The following is a 20,000-nucleotide window of genomic DNA, read 5'->3' as shown; positions in this document are numbered from 1 at the left end:
TTGAAGACTGTATCACAGGTTAGGTTAGGTAAGGTTTGTCAGGAAACAAGACAGGTGTTTCCTGATGTAGGTCGTAGCATATCTTAAATAAGGTAGTAAAAATACATCTTATTGAGACAGAGGTTTGAGTCTACAAAGTCTAGAGACAAAAGAGGATTTTGTAAGGTCACTTCCGGTGGGCAGAACTGTGCTTCGCCATTTTGCATCATGTATAAAGGACCTTACAATATATTACATACCCTAGAAATATTATATATGTTCTCTTAAAACATTATTATAGAGGAAAGATAACCAGGATAGACATTAGTTGATGTGACCTCACTGCTTTTAAATTAATGTGATAGATTCCGCATGTAAGATACTGGGCGCTGCCACTGCCTCACGTTATCGGACACTACTAAGTCCAAAAGTCATTTAAAAAAATCAGGAAAGGGCTCACATACAGCAGATTGTGTCATGAGTAAAGGTGGACACACCTTGATGTAACGTCCCTCTTCCAGATTTACAGTCTAAAACAGTACATGCGAACCAGGTAAGAGTTACTTCAGAAAAAGGATGCAGCTTGATGTAATACCCCCTCCCCCAGACTCACATGCACTATGTTAGTCTGGAGGAGGGGGGTTACACAATTTAATATAACATCCCCTCCTCCAGAGTCACATGCACTATGTTAGTATGGAGGAGGGGGGTTACACAATTTAATATAACATCCCCTCCTCCAGACTCACATACACTATGTTAGTATGGAGGAGGGGGGTTACACAATTTAATATAACATCCCCTCCTCCAGACTCACATGCACTATGTTAGTATGGAGGAGGGGGGTTACACAATTTAATATAACATCCCCTCCTCCAGACTCACATGCACTATGTTAGTATGGAGGAGGGGGGTTACACAATTTAATATAACATCCCCTCCTCCAGACTCACATGCACTATGTTAGTATGGAGGAGGGGGGTTACACAATTTAATATAACATCCCCTCCTCCAGACTCACATGTACTATGTTAGTATGGAGGGGGGGTTACACAATTTAATATAACATCCCCTCCTCCAGACTCACATGCACTATGTTAGTATGGAGGAGGAGGGGGGTTACACAATTTAATATAACATCCCCTCCTCCAGACTCACATGCACTATGTTAGTATGGAGGGGGGGTTACACAATTTAATATAACATCCCCTCCTCCAGACTCACATGCACTATGTTAGTATGGAGGAGGAGGGGGGTTACACAATTTAATATAACATCCCCTCCTCCAGACTCACATGCACTATGTTAGTCTGGAGGAGGGGGGTTACACAATTTAATATAACATCAGTTCCTCCAGACTCACATGCACTATGTTAGTATGGAGGAGGGGGGTTACACAATTTAATATAACATCCCCTCCTCCAGACTCACATGCACTATGTTAGTATGGAGGAGGGGGGTTACACAATTTAATATAACATCCCCTCCCCCAGACTCACATGTACTATGTTAGTATGGAGGAGGGGGGTTACACAATTTAATATAACATCCCCTCCTCCAGACTCACATGCACTATGTTAGTATGGAGGGGGGGTTACACAATTTAATATAACATCCCCTCCTCCAGACTCACATGCACTATGTTAGTATGGAGGAGGGGGGTTACACAATTTAATATAACATCCCCTCCCCCAGACTCACATGTACTATGTTAGTATGGAGGAGGGGGGTTACACAATTTAATATAACATCCCCTCCTCCAGACTCACATGCACTATGTTAGTATGGAGGAGGGGGGTTACACAATTTAATATAACATCCCCTCCCCCAGACTCACATGCACTATGTTAGTCTGGAGGAGGGGGGTTACACAATTTAATATAACATCCCCTCCCCCAGACTCACATGTACTATGTTAGTATGGAGGAGGGGGGTTACACAATTTAATATAACATCCCCTCCTCCAGACTCACATGCACTATGTTAGTATGGAGGAGGGGGGTTACACAATTTAATATAACATCCCCTCCCCCAGACTCACATGCACTATGTTAGTCTGGAGGAGGGGGGGTTACACAATTTAATATAACATCCCTTCCTCCACTCATCCAACTAGATAATTGTTTTGGTAGTAAAAAATATATGAAAACTGAGAGAGAGTCTGTGGAAAATGTAGTTCTAGGAACATATACAAGATGAGCATCAGAAGATGAGGAAGGGGATCTGAACTTTCAACCTGAGCATCAGGTGTGATACAATTCTCCTGCCCAACAAGATCCTCCAGGACTTAGTACTGTCCAATATGACCCTCCAGGACTTAGTACTGTCCAATATGACCCTCCAGGACTTAGTACTGTCCAATATGACCCTCCAGGACTTAGTACTGTCCAATATGACCCTCCAGGACTTAGTACTGTCCAATATGACCCTCCAGGACTTAGTACTGTCCAATATGACCCTCCAGGACTTAGTACTGTCCAACATGACCCTCCAGGACTTGGTACTGTCCAGTATGACCGTCCAGGACCTAGTACTGTCCAACATGATCCTCCAGGACTTAGTACTGTCCAACATGACCCTCCAGGACTTAGTACTGTCCAATATGACCCTCCAGGACTTAGTACTGTCCAATATGACCCTCCAAGACTTAGTACTGTCCAATATGACCCTCCAGGACTTAGTACTGCCCAACAAGATCCTCCAGGACTTAGTACTGCCCAACAAGATCCTGCAGGATTAGTACTGCCCAACAAGACCCTCCAGGACCTAGTACTGCCCAACAAGCCCCTCCAGGACCTAGTACTGCCCAACAAGACCCTCCAGGACTTAGTACTGTCCAATATGACCCTCCAGGACCTAGTACTGCCCAGCAAGATCCTCCAGGACTTAGTACTGTCCAATATGACCCTCCAGGACTTATTACTGTCCAATATGACCCTCCAGGACTTAGTACTGTCCAATATGACCCTCCAGGACTTAGTACTGTCCAATATGACCCTCCAGGACTTAGTACTGTCCAATATGACCCTCCAGGACTTAGTACTGTCCAATATGACCCTCCAGGACCTAGTACTGTCCAATATGACCCTGCAGGACTTGATACTGTCCAACATGACCCTCCAGGACTTGGTACTGTCCAGTATGACCCTCCAGGATCTAGTACTGTCCAACAAGACCCTCCAGGACTTAGTACTGTCCAACAAGACCCTCCAGGACTTAGTACTGTCCAATATGACCCTCCAGGACTTAGTACTGTCCAACAAGAACCTCCGGAACTTAGTACTGTTCAACATGACCCTCCAGGACTTAGTACTGTCCAATGTGACCCTCCAGGACCTAGTACTGTCCAACATGACCCTCCAGGACTTAGTACTGTCCAATATGACCCTCCAGGACTTAGTACTGTCCAACATGACCCTCCAGGACTTAGTACTGTCCAACATGACCCTCCAGGACTTAGTACTGTCCAATATGACCCTCCAGGACTTAGTACTGTCCAATATGACCCTCCAGGACTTAGTACTGTCCAATATGACCCTCCAGGACTTAGTACTGTCCAATGTGACCCTCCAGGACCTAGTACTGTCCAACATGACCCTCCAGGACTTAGTACTGTCCAACATGACCCTCCAGGACTTAGTACTGTCCAACATGACCCTCCAGGACTTAGTACTGTCCAATATGACCCTCCAGGACTTAGTACTGTCCAATATGACCCTCCAGGACCTAGTACTGTCCAACATGATCCTCCAGGACTTAGTACTGTCCAATATGACCCTCCAGGACCTAGTACTGTCCAACAAGACCCTCCATGACCTAGTACTGTCCAACAAGACCCTCCAGGACCTAGTACTGTCCAACAAGACACTCCAGAACCTAGTACTGTCCAACAAGACCCTCCAGGACCTAGTACTGTCCAACAAGACCCCCCAGGACCTAGGGAACGTCCTTCAATCCTCTCAGGGGACCACCAGTTCCCGGTACAAGACCTTCTCCTGCTCCTTCCCCTCCTGCTCCTCCCCCTCTTTCTCCTCCCCCTCCTGCTACTCCCCCTCCTGCTCCTCCCCCTCTTTCTCCTCCCCCTCCTGCTCATCCCCCTCCTGCTACTCCCCTCCTGCTCCTCCTCCTGGCAGCACAGGTTTCCAGTGAGTGACTCCTGGCTTCCTACCCCACATTTTATTACCTCTGTGGCTAGTGAAACATTTCCAGCATTTTTTTGCCGAGGTCCAGGAGGAAGACTGTCTGGAAGCTGGATATAATTTCATAGCTACCAGCTCCTCCTTCAGTTAAATCTGTGAAGGGTGAAGTTTAGAAGGAGAGAGAGAGAGGGTGAAGGAGGGAGGGAGAGGATGAAGGATGGTGGGGAGGAGAGCAAGGGTGTAGGATGGTGAGAGATGGAAGAGCGGAGAACTGAAACAGAGAGAATGAGAGAGGAAGGAAGGATAAGAGAAGATTGAGAAAAGAGAAATAGTAAGGAAGAGAGAAGAAGGAGCGAATTGAGGGAAGGGGAGGATGTGAGGGGAGTGAGAGAGGAGGATGTGAGGGGAGGGAGAGGAGAGGATGTGAGGGGAGGGGAAGATGTGAAGGGAGGGGGAGGATGTGTGGAGAGGGGGAGGTGAGGGGAGGATATTAGGGAAGGGGAGGGGAGGATGTCAGGGTTGAGGGGAGGGAGAGAGGAGGATGTGAGGGGAGGGTGAGGAGGATGTGAGGCGAGGGGGAGGGGAGGATGTGAGGGGAGAGGGAGGGAGGATGTGAGGGGAGGGGATGTGAGAAGAGAGGAAGAGGAGGATGTGAGGGGAAGGGGAGGAGGATGTGAGGGGAGAGGGAGAGAAGGATGTGAGGGGAGGGGGGGGAAGATGTGAGGGGAGGGGGAGGGACAGAGATGGTGACACCAGTGACCATCACTGCGATATTTTTAAGACATTTCAACAGGTGTGTCTGTGTGTTTGTTTTTCTTCCCACCACCACCCATTCCCCACCACCACCCATTCCCCACCACCACCCATTCCCAACCACCACCCATTCCCCACAACCACCCATTCCCCACTACCACCCATTCCCCACCACCACCCATTCCCCACCACCCCCCATTTCCCACCACCACTCATTCCCCACCACCACCCATTCCCAACCACCACCCATTCCCCACCACCACCCATTCCCCACCAACACCCATTCCCCACCACCACCCATTCCCCACCACCACCCATTCCCCACCACCGCCCATTCCCCACCACCACCCATTTCCCACCACCACTAAATCCCCACCACTGCCCATTCCCCACCACCATCCATTCCCCACCACCACCCATTCCCCACCATCACCCATCCCTCACCTCCACCCATTCCCCACAACCACCCATTCCCACCACCACCCATTCCCCACCTCCACCCATTCCCCACCACCACCCATTCCCCACCACCACCCATTCCTCGCCTCCACCCATTCCCCACCACCACCCATTCCCCACCACCAGCCATTTCCCACCACCAGCCATTTTCCATTACATCCCCAACAGTCCGTCTATCCCCCTCCTCATAAATCCCTCTCCCCATCAACCCGCCTCCCCGTTAGCCCCCCTCCTCATCAAACCCCTTCCCCATCAACCCCCTCCCAATTAATCCCCTCTCTCCATCAACTCCCTCCACATTAATCCCCCTCTCCATCAATCCCCCTCCCCAACAATCCCTTTCCCAATCAATCCCTCCTCCCCATCAATTCCCCTCTCCAGCAATCCCCCTCCCCATTAATTTCCCCTTTCCATCAATCCCCCATTCCCATCAATCCCCATTCCCATCAATCCCCCATCCCCATCAATCCTCCATTCCCATCAATCCCCCATCCCCATCAATCCCCCATCCTCATCAATCCCCCATCCCCATCATTCCCTCATCCCCATCAATCCCCCATCCCCATCAATCCCCCATCCCCATCAATCCCCCATCCCCATCAATATCTCTCTCTATAAATCCCCCTCCCCGTCAATACCCCTCCCCATCAATCCCCCCTGCCCTCTCAGGCTATCCACCCTCCTAAGTGTTCCCGTTGTGAATCCCGTTAGTTCTGTTGCTCTCTGTTATTCTCTCTTCATTTCTTCCCCTTCACCCCCACCCCTTCACCCCCACCCCTTCACCCCCACCCCTTGACCCCCCTCCCCTTTCTCATTTCCCCTCACTCCTTTGCCCTCACTATCTCTTCCCCTCTTCCCTCACTATCTATCCCTGGCTCACCCATCTATCTGGCCTTCTCACCTCAATACAAGTATTTTCACACAACACTCAAGGGTATTACCCATGATGCAACACTACAGCAACACTACACCAACACTACAGTAACACTCCAACACTGCAGTAACACAGTAACACTACAGCAACACTGCAGTAACACTAGAGCAAAACTACAGTAACACTGCAACACTACTGCAACACTACAGCAACACTGCAGTAACACTACACCAACACTACAGTAACACTGCAACACTGCAGTAACACTGCAACACTGCAACACTGCAGTAACACTGCAGTAACACTAGAGCAAAACTACAGTAACACTGCAGTAACACTGCAGTAACACTGCAACACTACACCAACACTGCAGTAACACTGCAGTAACACTGCAACACTACACCAACACTGCAGTAACACTGCAGTAACACTGCAACACTACAGCAACACTGCAGTAACACTGCAACACTACAGCAACACTGCAGTAACACTGCAACACTACACCAACACTGCAGTAACACTGCAACACTACACCAACACTGCAGTAACACTGCAACACTACACCAACACTGCAGTAACACTGCAACACTACACCAACACTGCAGTAACACTGCAACACTACACCAACACTGCAGTAACACTGCAACACTACACCAACACTGCAGTAACACTGCAACACTACACCAACACTGCAGTAACACTGCAACACTACACCAACACTGCAGTAACACTGCAATACTACACCAACACTGCAGTAACACTGCAACACTACACCAACACTGCAGTAACACTGCAACACTACACCAACACTGCAGTAACACTGCAATACTACACCAACACTGCAGTAACACTGCAACACTACACCAACACTACAGTAACACTGCAACACTACACCAACACTGCAGTAACACTGCAATACTACACCAACACTGCAGTAACACTGCAACACTACACCAACACTGCAGTAACACTGCAACACTACACCAACACTGCAGTAACACTGCAATACTACACCAACACTGCAGTAACACTGCAACACTACACCAACACTACAGTAACACTGCAACACTACACCAACACTGCAGTAACACTGCAATACTACACCAACACTGCAGTAACACTGCAACACTACACCAACACTACAGTAACACTGCAACACTACACCAACACTGCAGTAACACTGCAACACTACACCAACACTGCAGTAACACTGCAATACTACACCAACACTGCAGTAACACTGCAACACTACACCAACACTACAGTAACACTAAAGTAACACACAATACTAAATAATGCCAATTACAATACCAAACACAATACCAACCACAATACCAAACACAATACCAAACACAATACCAAACAATACCAAACACAATACCAAACACAATACCAAACACAATACCAAACACAATACCAATCACAATACCAAACACAATACCAAACACAATACCAATCACAATACCAAACACAATACCAAACACAATACCAAACAATACCAAACACAATACCAAACACAATACCAAACACAATACCAAACAATACCAAACACAATACCAAACACAATACCAAACACAATACCAAACACAATACCAAACACAATACCAAACACAATACCAAACACACTACCAAACACAATACCAAACACAATACCAAACACACTACCAAACACAATACCAAACACAATACCAAACACACTACCAAACACAATACCAAACACAATACCAAACACAATACCAAACACACTACCAAACACAATACCAAACACAATACCAATCACAATACCAATCACAATACCAAACACAATACCAAACACAATACCAAACACAATACCAATCACAATACCAAACACAATACCAAACACAATACCAAACACAATACCAAACACAATACCAAACACAATACCAATCACAATACCAAACACAATACCAAACACAATACCAAACACAATACCAATCACAATACCAAACACAATACCAAACACAATACCAAACACAATACCAAACACAATACCAAACACAATACCAAACACACTACCAAACACAATACCAAACACAATACCAATCACAATACCAAACACAATACCAAACACAATACCAAACACAATACCAAACACAATACCAAACACACTACCAAACACAATACCAAACACAATACCAATCACAATACCAAACACAATACCAAACACAATACCAAACACAATACCAATCACAATACCAAACACAATACCAATCACAATACCAAACACAATACCAAACACAATACCAAACACACTACCAAACACAATACCAAACACAATACCAAACACAATACCAAACACAATACCAAACACAATACCAAACACAATACCAAACACAATACCAAACACAATACCAAACACAATACCAAACACACTACCAAACACAATACCAAACACAATACCAAACACAATACCAAACACAATACCAAACACAATACCAAACACACTACCAAACACAATACCAAACACAATACCAAACACAATACCAAACACAATACCAAACACAATACCAAACACAATACCAAACACAATACCAAACACAATACCAAACATACTACCAAACACAATACCAATCACAATACCAAACACAATACCAAACACAATACCAAACACAATACCAAACACAATACCAAACACAATACCAAACACAATACCAAACACAATACCAAACACAATACCAAACACAATACCAATCACAATACCAAACACAATACCAAGCACAATACCAAACACAATACCAATCACAATACCAAACACACTACCAAACACAATACCAAACACAATACCAAACACAATACCAAACACAATACCAATCACAATACCAAACACAATACCAATCACAATACCAAACACAATACCAAACACAATACCAAACACACTACCAAACACAATACCAAACACAATACCAAACACAATACCAAACACAATACCAAACACAATACCAAACACAATACCAAACACAATACCAAACACACTACCAAACACAATACCAAACACAATACCAAACACAATACCAAACACGATACCAAACACAATACCAAACACAATACCAAACATACTACCAAACACAATACCAAACACAATACCAAACACAATACCAAACACAATACCAAACACAATACCAAACACAATACCAAACACAATACCAAACACAATACCAATCACAATACCAAACACAATACCAAGCACAATACCAAACACAATACCAATCACAATACCAAACACACTACCAAACACAATACCAAACACAATACCAAACACAATACCAAACACAATACCAATCACAATACCAAACACAATACCAATCACAATACCAAACACAATACCAAACACAATACCAAACACACTACCAAACACACTACCAAACACAATACCAAACACAATACCAAACACAATACCAAACACAATACCAAACACAATACCAAACACAATACCAAACACAATACCAAACACACTACCAAACACAATACCAAACACAATACCAAACACAATACCAAACACAATACCAAACACAATACCAAACACAATACCAAACACAATACCAAACACAATACCAAACATACTACCAAACACAATACCAATCACAATACCAAACACAATACCAAACACAATACCAAACACAATACCAAACACAATACCAAACACAATACCAAACACAATACCTTGAAAGCAAGAAGAAGTATCGATCTCTCACCGCCGCTGGTGGAAGATCACAGCTACAGGGATACCTGCTGAGGGATACCCAGTGAGGGCTACTTGCTGAGGTATTCCTTGCCACTGAGGTATACATTTCAACGAAGGGCTACCTGCAGAAGTATACCTGACCACTGACTTATTCCCGGCTACTATGGTATACATGGCCACTAATGGATATCTGCAGAGGTATACCTGACAGAGGTATACCTTAGAGAGGTATACCTAACAGAGGCACACCTGACAGAGGTATACTTGACAGAGGTATACCTGACAGAGACACACTTGACAGAGGTATACCTGACGGAAGTATACCTGACAGAGGTACACCTGACAGAGGTATACCTGGCAGAGGTATACCTGACAGAGGTATACCTGACAGAGGTATACCTGACAGAAGTATACCTCACAGAGGTACACTTGAGAGTGGTATACCTGACAGAGGCACACCTGTGGGGTATTTCTGACAGAGGTACACCTGACAAAGGTATACCTAACAGAGGCTCCTGACAGAAGTATACATGGCCACTATGGTTACATAGCCACTAAGGCATACCTGACAGAGGTATACCTGAGAGAGGTATACCTGGTGGTGGTGGAGAGATACTCAGGGGTATCCCACAATAATACTCACATCAACAGTAAAACTCCTGTAAAAATTTCTTACTGCTCCCCTGAGAGATAGTCTCTCTCTCTCTCTCTCTCTCTCTCTCTCTCTCTCTCTCTCTCTCTCTCTCTCTCTCTCTCTCTCTCTCTCTCTCTCTCTCTCTCTCTCTCTCTCTGTCACTGTCTCTCCAAACACGTCCAAACACTTACAAATACGTACAAACACGTACAAACACGTACAAACACATACAAACACGTACAATCCCCCACTGAGTCCAAACAGAGGTTGATTTGCGGCCTTCCATTAGTCATTCTGTCATACACACAGATGTATACACATCTGTGTGTGTATATTCTAGGAGGTATACACTTCTGTGTGCGTATACACAGGGAGGTATACACCTCTGTGTGTGTATACTCTGCGAGGTATACAACTCTATGTGTGTATACACTGGGAGGCATACACATCTGTGTGTATATACACTGGGAGGTATACACATCTGTGTGTGTATACACTGGGAGGTATACACATCTGTGTGTGTATGCACTGGGAGGTATACACACTGTGTGTGCATGCACTGGGAGGTATACACACTGTGTGTGTATACACTTGGAGGTATACACATCTGTGTGTATACTCAAAGGTATACACCTCTGTGTGTGTATACACTGGGAGGTATACACCTCTGTGTGTATATACACTGGGAGTTATACACATCTGTGTGTGTATACACTGGGAGGTATACACCTCTGTGTGAGTTTACACTAGGAGGTATACACCTCTGTGTGTGTATACACTGGGAGTTATACACATCTGTGTGTGTGTATAGACTGGGAGGTATACACCTCGGTGTGTGTATACACTGGGAGGTATACACCTCTGTGTGTGTATACACTGGGAGGTATACACATCTGCGTATGTATGCACTGGGAAGTACACGCATATGTGCGTGTATACTCAGAGGTATACACCTCTGTGTGTGTATACACTGGGAGGTATACACCTCTGTGTGTATACACTGGGAGATATACACATCTGGGTGTGTATACACTGGGAGGTATACACCTGTGTGTGTATACACTGGGAGGAATACACATCTGTTAGTGTATACACTGGGAAGTATACACATCTGTGTGTATACACTGGAAGGTATACACCTGTGTGTGTATACACTGGTAGGTATACACCTGTGTGTATACACTGAGAGGTATACATCTGTATGTGTATACACTGGGAGGTAATACACCTGTGTGCGTATGCACTGGGAGGTAGACACATCTGTGTGTATACACTGGGAGGTGTACACCTGTATGTGTATACACTGGAAGTTATACACCTCTGTGTGTGTATGCACTGGGAGGTATACACCTGTTTGTGTATGCACTGCGAGGTATACACCTGAGTGTGTGCAAACTGAAAGGTATACACCTGTGTGTGTATACACTCGGAGGTATACATCTCTCTGTGTGTATACACTGGTAGGTATACACCTGTGTGTATACACTGGGCGGTTACACCTGTATGTATATACACTGGGAGGTATACACCTGTGAGTGTATGCACTGAGAGGTATACACCTGTGTGTGTATACACTGAGAGGTATTCACCTGTGTGTGTATACACTGAGATGTATACACCTGTATGTGTATACACTGGGAGGTATACATCTCTCTGCGCGTATACACTGATAGGTATACACCTGTGTGTGCATACACTGAGAGGTATACACCTGTATATGTATACACTGGGAGGTATACACCTCTCTGTGTATGCACTGGGAGGTATACACCTGTTTGTGTATGCACTGCGAGGTATGCACCTGAGTGTGTGCAAACTGAAAGGTATACACCTGTGTGTGTATACACTGGGAGGTATACATCTCTCTGTGTGTATACACTGGGAGGTATACATCTCTCTGTGTGTATACACTGGTAGGTATACACATGTGTGTATACACTGGGCGGTTACATCTGTATGTATATACACTGGGAGGTATACACCTGTGAGTGTATGCACTGAGAGGTATACACCTGTGTGTGTATACACTGAGAGGTGTACACCTGTGTGTGTATACACTGAGATGTATACACCTGTATGTGTATACACTGGGAGGTATACATCTCTCTGCGTGTATACACTGGTAGGTATACACCTGTGTGTGCATACGCTGAGAAGTATACATCTGTATGTGTATACACTGGGAGGTATACACCTTTCTGTGTATACACTTGGAGGTAGATACATCTGTGTGCATACACTGGGAGGTATACACCTGTATATGTATACACTTTGAGGTATACACCTGTATATGTATACACTTTGAGGTATACACATCTGTGTGTGCATTCACTGGGAGGTATACACTTGTTTGTGTATACCCTGGGTGGTAGACACATCTGTGTGTATGCACTGGGAGGTATACACCTGTATATGCATAAACTGGGAGGTATACACCTCTGTGTGTGCATACACTGGGAGGTATACACCTGTATGTGGATACACTTGGAGGTATACACCTCTGTGTGTGTATACACTGAGAGGCATACACCTCTGTGTGTGCATACACCTGGAGGTATACACCTATGTGTGAGTATACACTTGGTGGTACACACATCTGTTTGTATATACTGGGAGGTATACACCTGTATGTGTATACACTGGGAGGTATACATCTCTGTGTGTGCATACACTGGGAAGTATACACCAGTGTGTGTATACACTAGGTGGTAGACATATGTGTGTATACACTGGGAGGTACACACCTGTATATGCATACGCTGGGAGGTATACACCTCTGTGTGTGTATACACTGGGAGTTATACACATCTGTGTGTGTGTATACACTGGGAGGTATACACATCTGTGTGTGTATACTCAGAGGTATACACCTCTGTGTGTGTATGCACTGGAAGGTATACACATCTGTTTGTGTATACACTGGGAGGTGTACACATTTGTATGCATACACTGGAAGGTATACACACCTGTTTGTGTATACACTGTAAGGAATACACATCTGTGAGTGTATACACTGGGAAGTATACACATCTGTGTGTATACACAGGGAGGCATACACTTGTGTGTGTATACACAGGAAGTTATACACCTGTGTGAGTATACACTGAGAGCTATACTCCTGTATGTGTATACACTGGGAGGTATACACCTGTGCGCGTATGCACTGGGAGGTAGACACATCTGTGTGTATACACTGAGAGGTATACACTTGTATGTGTATACACTGGGAGTTATACACCTCTGTGTGTGCATACACTGGGAGGTATATACTTGTATGTGTATACACTGGGAGGTATGCACCTCTGTGTGTGCATACACTGGGAGGTATACACCTCTCTGTGTGTATACACTGGGAGGTATATACCTGTGTGTGTATACACTGGGAGGTTACATTTGTATGTGTATACACTGGGAGGTATACACCTCTGTGTGTATTCACTGAAAGGTATACACCTGTGTGTGTATACACTGAGAGGTATAAACCTGTGTGTATACACTGGGAGGTATACACCTGTGTGTGTATACACTGAGAGGTATACACCTGTGTGTGTGTACACTGAGAGGTATACACCTGTACGTGTATTCACTGGGAGGTATACACCTGTGTGTGTATATACTGGGAGGTATACACCTGTATGTGTATACACTGGGAGGTATACACATCTGTGTTTATACACTGGGAGGTATTCACATCTGTGTGTGTGTGTGTATACTCAGAAGTATACACCTTTGTGTGTATACAGTGGAAGGTATACACATCTGTGTGTGTATACACTGAGGTGTACTAAGAACAATGCTCTGATGGGGAGGTGTGATGGGGAGGTGTGATGGGGAGGTGTGATGGAGAGGTGTGATGGGTGGGGTGATGGGGAGGGGTGATGGGGAGGTGTGATGGGGAGGTGTGATGAAGAGGTGTGATGGAGAGGTGTGATGGGTGGGGTGATGGGGAGGGGTGATGAGGAGGTGTGATGGGGAGGTGTGATGGAGAGGTGTGATGGGTGGGGTGATGGGGAGGGGTGATGGGGAGGTGTGATGGGGAGTTGTGACGGAGAGGTGTGATGGGTGGGGTGATGGGGAGGGGTGATGGGGAGATGTGATGGGGATGGGTGATGAGGAGGGGTGATGGGGAGGTGTGATGGGGAGGGGTGATGGGTGGGGTGATGGGGAGGTGTGATGGGGAGGGGGTGTGATGGGTGATGGGTGTAGCAGTCATGGCTTGGAAAAGCCCCATTGTGTGCTGGATAAATGCTGTGTGTGTGTTGAATATGAATCAGGCTGTTGACTGTGTGTGTGTGTGTGTGTGTGTGTGTGTGTGTGTGTGTATGTGTGTTGTGTGTGTGTGTGTGTGTGTGTGTGTGTGTGTGTGTGTGTGTGTGTGTGTGTGTGTGTGTGTGTGTGTGTGTGTATGTGTGTTGTGTGTGTGTGTGTGTGTGTGTGTGTGTGTGTGTGTGTGTGTTTTGTGTGTGTGTGTGTGTGTGTGTGTGTGTGTGTGTGTGTGTGTGTGTGTGTTGTGTGTGTGTGTGTGTGTGTGTGTGTGTGTGTGTGTGTGTGTGTGAATTTACTTATTTGTTGTTGCTGGGGTCGAGTCACAGTTCCTGGCCCCTCCTCTTCGTTGGTTGCTACTAGGTCCACTCTCTCTCCGCTCCATGAGCTTTATCATACCTCATCTTAAAGCTCTGCTTCCACTACATCACTCCCTAGACTATTCCACTTCCTGACTACTCTGTGACTGAAGAAATACTTCCTAGCGTCCCTGTGTCCCCCTTCTTACTGTTTTCCCTTGTTACTGTGTTCCCTTGTTGCTGTGTCCCCTTTTTACTGTGTCCCCTTGTTGTTCTGTCCCCTTCTTACTGCATCCTCTTGTTGCTGTGTCCCCTTCTTACTGTGTCCCCTTGTTGTTGTGTCCCCTTGTTGCAGTGTCCCATCTCTGGAACATCCTATCCCTATGCACACTGTCAATTCCACTCAGTATTTTATATGATGTTATCATGTCCCCTGTGGCAAGCAAAGAGTAGGTAACCTTTATTTGGCGCATGTACACACCCTCATTGAATCAGTACTAAGGGTCGAACGATGGGGCCCCATCGTTCGATCAGTACCAAGATTCAGCCAATGAGAAGGTGGATCTGGCAATAGTGGAGGTGTTGTGGTCACCACCCACCTGTCTACCCTTGTCATTTCCATACTAGAGCTTGTTGAGCACGGTTGTCCATTCTGTCTCCAGGCTGTGTCTTGGCCTTGTCTTAACCGTGTTGTACACATACATTACCAACTGTATAGAGTGTACATACATGTAAATACTTATTATTGGAAAATATATTTCAAAGTCATTCAGCTGTGTTTGTTCTGTTCCTTGCTCCCCTTTACAACCAGAATAACAGCCCTTATTGTCTCTGGGTTGTAATATCCCCCCCATCCCTTAACCTCTACTATAGCACATACACCTTAGTTCCTCGTAGGACAGTCCCCTTATCTCCAGGACTAATCTTGTTGCAAACCTTTGCACTTTCTCTAATTTCTTGATGTGTTTTATCAGGTGTGGGTTCCAAACTGGTGCTGCATACTCCAGTATGGGCCTGACGTACACGGTGTACAGAGTCTTGAACGATTCATTACTGAGGTTTCGGAGCGCTATTCTCAGGTTTGTCAGTTGCCCATATGCTGCAGCAGTTATCTGGTTGATGTGCGCCTCAGGAGATGTGCTCGGTGTTACACTCACCCTAATATCCTTTTCCGTGAGTGAGGTTTGCTGCCTTTGACCACATAGACTGTACTCTGTCTGCAGTCTTCTTTGACTTTCTCCAATCTTCTCGACTTTGCACTTGATGGAGTTAAACTCTACGAGTCAGTTGCTGGACCAGACTTGTAGCCAGTCCAGATCCTCTTGTAGTCCTGCCTGATCCTCATCCACTTGTATATTCTCCTCATAAGTTTCACATCAGCAAACAGGGACACCAGAAACAGCACCGGACCCAGGACTGACCCCTGTGGAACAACGAGTGTCGTACCGACACTCGTTGTTTCCTTACTGTCAGGGATTCTTTGATCCATTGCAGTACTTTCCCTGCTACTCCTGCCTGCTGCACTAGCTTCTGAAACAGTCTTTTGCGTGGAACAGTGTCGAAAGCGTTCTTGCAGTCCAAGAAGATGCAGTCTGTCCATCCCTCTCTCTCTTGTCTTACTGCTGTCACCTTGTCATAGAACTGCCATAGAACTGTTCTGGTTATCATTTATAAGCTGATTCCTTTCTAGGTGCTCCACCAGTCTTCTAGGTGCTCCACCACTCTTCTGATAATCTTCACCATGACTTTGCATACTGTACATGTCAGTGACACTGGTCTGTAGTTTAATGTTGTCTGTGTCCTTTCCTCAAGATAGGGACTACATTTGCTGTCTTCCATACCTCAGGTAGTCGCCCTGTTTCGATAGATGTGTTGAAGATTGTTGTTAGTGGCACACACAGTGCCTCTTCTCCCTCTCTCAGGACTTATGGAGAGATATTTTCTGGCCCCACCACCTTTGAGGCATCTAGCTCACTTAGCAGCCTCTTGACTTCCTCCTCGGTTGTGTGCAGTGTGTCCAGCACTCGCTGGTGAACTCTTCCATCCCTGTTTACTGGAGCCCTTTTTGTCTGGTCATTTTGTTGTTTCTGTTGCCTCTTGGTATGATCTTCTCTACTGCCTTCCTGCACTTTGTGGTCACTTGTTCCATCATTTCATTTACTGTCTTTCCCTCTAGTTCTCTTTACTGCTGCACATCATACAGGAGCTGCCTCACGCATGTGTAGTTCCCACTTTTGTAGTTTGGCTTCTCCCAGTCTCGTGTTGTTTCACTCCTCTTTGCTAACTCTACGAGGCATTTGAAACTCAGGACCATGTGATGACTAGCCTTTGGTGTGCAATATTTCCCATGTCAGAACTGCTCAAGGTGAGTACAGGATCTAGCCATGCTGGTTCATCCTCTCCTCTGTCCACGTTTCTGGTCTCCCATGTGCCTCCAGGTTTTAACAGTCAATCTCCTTAGGACTGAAATCACCCACAACTAGTAACTTTGCTTTGCCCATGTCGGCCCTTGTGGCCACCTCAGCTGGTGTGTCCACCATTGTTCTGTTGCTCTCATCATACTCTCATCATACTCTCATCATACTCTCCTGCTGTTCAGTGGAGGGTTGTACATCACAGCTATCATCACCTTGGAACCTCCAGTCTGGAGTGTTCTTACTATGTAATCCCTTGCTTCCCTTCTGTCCAGTCCTCCCATCTCCTCAAAACTCCATTTTTTTTTTTTTTGATAAGCAGTTCAACTCCTCCTCCCCCTCTGTTCCCTATATCTTTCCTAAGGATCTGATATCCAGTCAGGAAGACTGCATCTTTTATCATCCCCATGAGGTTTGTTTCTGGGAGTGCTATGATGTCTGGGGATGCCTCAGTGATTCTTTCTTGCCACTTCTGAATCTTATTTATTATTCTATCTGCGTTGGTTTACCATACATTCAGCTTCCTTTCCAGTACTGTATTCTGGGAGGAGGGAGGGTTGGTGCAGACTGGGGGTGTGGAAAGCAGGGAGGGATATTATGGTAGGTTGCTGTAATGGTGGTATTAATGCTGAAGGGGGGGAAGGAGCTGTGCAGTGTGACTTGATTGTGTTTGGTTAGTATGGGGTAGTAGGGGTTGATGGGGGTTCTGTGAGCATTTGTGTTTAATGTGTCCCCCTGAGGCCGAGTTTACCTGTCTGTCGATATCTGCCTTGTCTCTCTCTCCTTCCACTGGCATCTTCATACACTCTCAGTTACTCTCGTTCTTTTTATGTTCTGTTGCGGTCGAGGAACACTCGCTGATATTCTCAGGAGCCCTTTAACAGTATTTTCTGTTGTAGGATCCTGTTCTGAACCACTTCTGTCGTGAATATTAATTTGACTGGGCGAGTTTTTCCCCTCGAATACCACCTGGTCAGATGACCAAAAGCTCCAGCTGCAGGCATCACATGACTAAGATCCGCCTCAGGAAACACTTCTCCTGTTTCCTGACAAACCTTACCTAACCTAACCTAACCACACAAGTTTGTGAAAATTTGTGTGTGTTTGTGTGTGTGCTTACCCTCAGCAATCTACCGGAACAGTGGCCTGGTAGGCAACAATCTCGCATGGCACGCAGAAGGTCCGTGGTTCAGTCCCCAGCATGAGTGGAAACATAGGACGTGTTTCCTTCTATCTGTTGTCACCGTTCACCTAGCAAGCAAGTAGGTACCTGGGTGTTAGTGAATTAGTGTGAGTGGCATCCTGGGGCACAAGAATAAAGACTCACAATAGAAATACAACAGACAATCCTCGATGACCCACTGACTTCCTTGGCTTATCCTGGGTGACTAACACTCCCTACCCTGGGTTATCCTGGGTGACTAACACTCCCTACCCTGGGTTATCCTGGGTGACTAACACTCCCTACCCTGGGTTATCCTGGGTGACTAATTCTCCCTACCGTGGGTTATCCTGGGTGACTAACTCTCCCTACCCTGGGTTATCCTGGGTGACTAACTCTCCCTACCCTGGGTTATCCTGGGTGACTAACACTCCCTACCCTGGGTTATCCTAGGTGACTAACTCTCCCTACCCTTGGTTATCCTGGGTGACTAACACTCCCTACCCTGGGTTATCCTGGGTGACTAACTCTCCCTACCCTGGGTTATCCTGGGTGACTAACTCTCCCTTCCCTGGGTTATCCTGGGTGACTAACTCTCCCTACCCTGGGTTATCTTGGGTGACTAACTATCCCTACCCTGGGTTATCCTGGGCAACTAACACTCCCTGCCATGGGTTATCCTGGGTGACTAACTCTCCCTACCCTGGGTTATCCTGAGTGACTAACTGTCCCTACCCTAGGTTATCCTGGGTGACTAACACTCCCTACCCTGGGTTATCCTGGGTGACTAACTCTCCCTACCCTGGGTTATCCTGGGTGACTAACTCTCCCTACCCTGGGTTATCCTGGGTGACTAACTCTCCCTACCCTGGGTTATCCTGGGTGACTAACTCTCCCTACCCTGGGTTATCCTGGGTGACTAACTCTCCCTACCCCGGGTTATCTAGGGTGACCAACCCTCCCTATCCCAGGTTATCCTGGGTGACTAATTCTCCCTATCCTGGGTTATAGTGAGAAGCTAACCATCCAGGGTTAAAAATCCAAACAAAATCTTAACACTAATAATAATTATTATAATAACATTACCCCTACGAGTCTAGCTCCCCACAAACCCCAAAATACACCCCAAACCCCTTCAGTTCAATCCCCACCAACCCCCCCCAGCCACTAACACCCCATCAACCAGCCTAAACACCCACTCAAACGCCTATTTCCATCCATCACCGCCCACTTTACCAGTTATACAAACAATTATAGGTTCCCAGGGCTCCTAGCTATAATAATCGCGGATAATCAGGATAATTACGGACATCTCCGATAA

The sequence above is a fragment of the Cherax quadricarinatus genome, chromosome 96 (genome assembly GCF_038502225.1).
Source record: "Cherax quadricarinatus isolate ZL_2023a chromosome 96, ASM3850222v1, whole genome shotgun sequence".
NCBI lineage: Eukaryota > Metazoa > Arthropoda > Malacostraca > Decapoda > Parastacidae > Cherax > Cherax quadricarinatus.
The sequence above is the reverse complement of the archived record's forward strand: the minus strand, read 5'-3'. Positions refer to the sequence as shown.